The 5,808-nt window shown below is 26.4% G+C and overlaps 1 long non-coding RNA gene across 3 annotated transcripts in view; it reads right to left on the bottom strand.

The window, feature by feature from the left end:
- Positions 1-3,025: 3,025 nt before the first annotated feature.
- Positions 3,026-5,808, bottom strand: part of LOC136082270 (uncharacterized) — a 20,377-nt gene continuing 17,594 nt past the window's right edge. For 2 of the 3 annotated variants that reach the window (XR_010639543.1, XR_010639542.1), the window contains exons 5-6: positions 3,561-3,679; positions 3,026-3,246 (exon numbers count right to left, since the gene is read on the bottom strand). This is a non-coding gene — a long non-coding RNA (uncharacterized LOC136082270). Of the gene's footprint in view, positions 3,282-3,560; positions 3,680-5,808 lie in introns of all 3 variants that reach the window. The other variant, XR_010639544.1, reaches the window with a different exon arrangement.

Here is a 5,808-nt window from a genome sequence, read left to right as displayed (position 1 = left end):
TTTATCATCGACTACCTGGGAAATCTGAAAACAAAATCTGTTTATTTATTCTCAAGTTCATAATGACTGACGAAGACTTTTATATAACTTTATAAATAATTTTTAATTATAAACATACATTATAAATACTTGTTAACATTCAAAAAACTTATTCTAATAACTGTACAATATTATATAATGTTTTTACAAAGATGTCTAGCTACGAAAATAGCTGTTTAACAAATGGTGGCTAAGACATTTTTCGAAATTTTACTTTTATTGTATTTGAACTTTATTTAATACACAGTTTACAAGTATTTACAACAAGCTTGTTAAAAACATCTTAACTATCTATAGATAACTCTGTGTGAAAAGCTTAACTAAACCATTTAGACTTTATATACCATTTTGGTTAGCATCTTTTTATTACAAGCAGTAAATCTTAGCAAAGAAAAGGTTTTCTGCTTGTAATGTTTCAGTATTATTAGACTGGATTTCATTTTTTAAATTCAGCCAGTTAATTGAAATTAAACCAAATTTCCCACAGGTCAAACTCATGTAATAAATTTTTTGGTTTGGAAATAATAAACAAGCCTTAATAAACCCTTTGGTTAATAAAAAGATATGATGTAATCTTACCAACTAGTATAACAAGAACCCTGAATTTCTGCAATTGATTTATTGAAGAAACTAAATATTAGGACAAAGTAACTAAAAGACAGGTGGGATGGTCTAGCAAAAGAACAGTGATAACCAATTTAAATTAATTTAAAATACAATTTTTAGACTTGTTCAAAGCATATTTGATGGTGTTGATTAACAATATTTCTTAGTAAAGAGACAACATTTTTTAATGCTTGAATTAGATTCAAACTATAAAAAATATCATTATTACTTGCTTGCACAATCGTGTAATCAAAAGTTATATCAAAAACAAGCGCGACAATAAAATATAAATTTGTTATTAACTTCAGTAGAAGTAGCATAGATTGTACAATTAAATGTTCTATTGATATTTAAAGACAAATAAAGAAAACCATAGGAATAAAAAACTTTTGTATAGTATCCATGCCATGATTTCACAATTTATAATATCCAAATAAAAATCAGTAATATTTTTTATTTTAACACTAAATAAATAAACTTTTCGTTTTACGTTTTTACTACAAAATCATTTCGTTTCGTTAGTGCTAAAAATTTGGAATTTTTAGCACCATAAAGACGTAATGATTGCGTAGGAAAGGGCAGAAAAATCATTTAAAATTCTTTCATAATCTAAGAAGAAGTAAACCTTTGATAATAAAGAGGACAATAATTCTCATAATTCACACAACAGGGGTAAACAATATGGCTAAATAATAATATATACTTAATAAGGGGTCGTCCACATATCAGGTCACGCAAATTTTGACCGTTTGAGACCCCTCTCCCCCCCCTCCCCTCCTTTCTCGTCACAACATAATAACTCTTACTAATAAGTTCCGTATGAGTTGTCACAAAAACATCACCCTTATCTCATTACCCCCTCCCCATCCTCCCTAAAGTGTGAAGTAATTTATGGACGAACCTAAGTCCAAAATCTGGATACTGTTATAATCAGTCAGGGACTCAAAGAGGGTAAGGATGATGCGTTTATCATCACAACCTTTTCATAGAGCCCCTTTAGTCACTCATTAAAAAAAAACTTTAATTTTTAAAGTAAAATAAAAATTCAATAATAAAAAAAGCAAAAATCATTTTTTTTTAGTGTAAAAAATTGAAAACAAAAAAATATTAAAACACATAAGAAAAAAAAATAAAAAATTTAAAAAATCTGAAAACAAATACTGTAAACTATAATATATACGTCAGGAATTAAGAAGATGCATTATAGTTTGTCGTTTAAACGATGAAATGCTTTTTAGGCCTTTAATATTTTTATTTTGGAAATGATTCCATATTGATGGACCACGGTTTGTATTTAAAAAACTTGACTGCTGTTATTTAATTTTCCCTAGGTGATAGTCGTACCTGGTATTTGAACGCAGATTATATTTTTCAGAAAATGATATCAAGAAATTATCTGAAAAAACGCTTGATAGAAGATTGTTTTTATACTTATACATAAAAATTAATATCTGTAATGTGTTAAGTTTCTCAATATCTAGAACCATCATGCTTTTCATCACTTGGGCCGGGTTTACTGACCTATTTAAATAACTAATTGTTTTGCATGAATGGTTTTGCAGACTTTGCAATTTTAGCAATTTTGTTTTATTGGTGCTGGTCCATTCAACATTTGTGTACAAAAGCTGACTAAGTAATTACGTGATTTACTATCGAGAAAAGGTCTTGACTTATACAAAACACCTATTACAGAGGACACCTTTGTTTTAAGAAGACCAATATCCCAGCAAACATGACAACGTTGAATCAACGTTGAAAACCGGTCGCAAAAGATGTTGCGGAAACGTTGACAAAGTAATCGATTTTGCAAAGATATGTAACTTTGTTTAATAGACGTTAATTAAACGTCATTGCGTAACGTTGAAAAAGCGTTACTAAATGACGTTACAAAAGCGTCGCAACTAAACGTTGAAAAAGCGTTACATAAAAAGCGTTGTATAAACGTTGCGACTTAACGTTGAAAAAACGTTACCTAAAAAGCGTTGCATAAACGCTGTTAAAGCAGTCTATTTTGCAAGGATTTGTAACGTTGTTAGTAAAACGTCGATTTAACGTGACTCAAAGACGTCGATTAAAGGTTGAAATATAACGTTGAATCAACGCTTAAATGTGCTGTTTTAAATATCGCAAAATATTATTAAACGTAATTAAACGTTGCTATAATATATATATATATATATATATATATATATATATATATATATATATATATATATATATATATATATATATAAATATATATATATATATATATATAAATATAAATATATATATATATATATATATATATATATATATATATATATATATATATATATATATATATATATATATATTGATTTCGCAAATAAAACTATATTGTAATTTGAACTCTGCCCTCGCAATATTTTCAAAATCAATTTTTAATACAAACAGTAATATACAATGATAAATATAAAAAAGCTTAAAATATACAACTTATAGATATATATATAAAAATATTAATATTTTCTTTAAAATTTATGTGTGTGAGTGTTTGCATATATATATTTATGCAATATATAAAAATACAATTAACAGGAGATCGGATCGATAGGCCAGGATATCATTGAGATACAGAATCTAAATCAAAAAACAAAACTCGTACCATTAGTAGTCTGAAAGCAAATGTAAAAAAAAAATGTTATCAAATTAGTATAATTATTATTAAATTTTAAAAGTAAAAATAAATATATATATACATATATATAACATATTTATATATATAATTTATAATTATAGGTTCAGGTATCACTCCATTGACTAGTTTTTAACTATATGAGTGACAGCTAACCTTATTTATGTGAGTTTATAAATATTATTGTAAACTTCATATTTTATGGTTAAATAAATGGATTATTATTATTATATATAAAATAAATAGATAAATAAATTACATTTTCATTTCCTGTGAATTATCTTTAACAAACTCATGCAAATGCTGTTATGTAGAAATGCAGTTATTCGAACCTGCAGTTGTTCGAAATTTCGGTTATTCTAAACAATTTTTGCTCCCCTTGAAGATAAAAAAACACATTTAAGGAACAATTAAGCAAAATAAAAATAAAAAATGAACTATATTTTCAATGAATTGTAATATATTTATTATTTTACAAGGATAAAACTGAAGTAGCACCAAATTCCAAGGGTCTTTTTCTTTTTTACTTTCTACTTTAATTAAAATTTGAAAGAAACTTAAAGTAGGTCATTTTAAAGAGCATATTCAGTTATTCGAGTTTTGGGTTATTCGAAATAAATTCTTATACCCTTTGGAGGTTCGAATAACCGGGAGTTTACTGTATATATATATATATATATATATATATATATATATATATATATATATATATATATATACATATATACATATAATTATTTACGTCAGAATCTATATAACTGCAAAAGTTTTATGTTTTTTTTTAAATTTGATTCCAAAGAGAAAAAAAAACATTTATAACTCTTTTTAACTCAATGCAAAAGTAACTCTATTAAATGAACTTTGCTAACTTACAGTTTTTCTGCCTAAAATAAAAGTGACAAAAGTAAAAAACATCTACATTTTTATTATGAAATATAATGCTTTGTCAATAACTATTTACTTAAAAGTATTAACATCAAAAATATTTTGTTAAAGTTATTAACAATAAGCATTTTAAACTATATTTTTTGGAATTTATTTTCAGAAAAAGTTAATAATGGTTTTTAGAAAAATAATAATAATGGTTCATCATCAAAATTATTCATTGGACATCAGATTTCGGGTCACTTTTGATCGAAAAAAGGGCATAACCTACAAGCAATATGATGAAAAATATCAAATATCAGTAAGTGGTGTTAGGAAGATGTGTAAAACAACTGGTTCAGCTGAAAATCAGAAAAGATTTGGTCGCCCCATTAAGACTTCAACAATAACCGATATCCTAATTGCACTGATAAAAATAAAGAATTTAACAATAACCAAAAGGCAGATTGTTGAAAATCTTAAATTAAATGTTTCCTATCGAACTGTACAGATAAGATTTAATTTAAGTGGTTTAATAAATTAGGTGGTTTAAATAAACCTTCTCCAGATAAGTAAACACCTCATTAGTCGTATAAACAAAGAAAAACTTTTAGCATTTGCAAAACTGCATATTAACAAGTGTGAGGCATTTTGGAACTTAGTGTTATGGTCTGATAAGCATAAATGTCAAATACTTGGCTTAAAAAACGACAAAGAGTTTGGTGCAGACCTTGTGATGCACTCTTAGATAGAAATCTTACAAAAATAGTCTAGCATGGAGGTGGCTCGCCTATGGCTCGGGGGTTTTGATTCAAATAGTGTGGGACGACTGGTGAATGTTGAATGTATAATGACAGGGAAGTTGTGTCTTGATTGGGTTCCAAATTTCCAAAATTGATCGCAAATTTTTTTTTCACCATGACAACGACCCTAAACACACATGCAAAGCGACACAACAGTTCCTCAAAAAAAAGTAAAGCTAATATCCTTAAATGGCCGCCACAAAGACCAGACCTAAACCCTGTTAAAAATATAAGGGCAATTTTGAAATCTAAAATAATTGTATAATAGCTCATTTCATTTAATAGGGTTACTTTTACAATGATTTAAAAAAAATTATAAATATATTTTTTCTTGTTTACAATCAAATTTTAAAAACACATAAAATTTTTGAAGTTATGTAGATTCCAACGTAAATAATTTTGTTTTTATTGTTAGAGTTCTGAATTTATCAACAAGGTTAATGCTATACATGTATATATATATATATATATATATATATAAATATATATATATATATATATATATATATATATATATATATATATATATATATATATTACATATATATATATATATATATATATATATATATATATATATATATATATATATATATATATATATAGAACCCTTAGATGTTGTCCGAAAGTTTTTTCCATATTTTGTTGACAAAAAGTAAAAATTAAAATGCAAGACCGGAATTATTTTTTTTTAATAATGATAGACTGCCTGCCCCAACCAAACCCTCAGTCGATGTAGCAGCACTCCCTTGCGGGTCAGGCTATTTGTCAGTCGATGTAGCAGCACTCCCTTGCAAGTCAGGCTATTTGTCAGTCGATGTAGCAGCACTCCCTTATGAG

This window comes from Hydra vulgaris, chromosome 07 (assembly GCF_038396675.1).
Source record: "Hydra vulgaris chromosome 07, alternate assembly HydraT2T_AEP".
Lineage (NCBI taxonomy): Eukaryota > Metazoa > Cnidaria > Hydrozoa > Anthoathecata > Hydridae > Hydra > Hydra vulgaris.
This window is presented reverse-complemented; position numbering and strand designations above follow the sequence as displayed.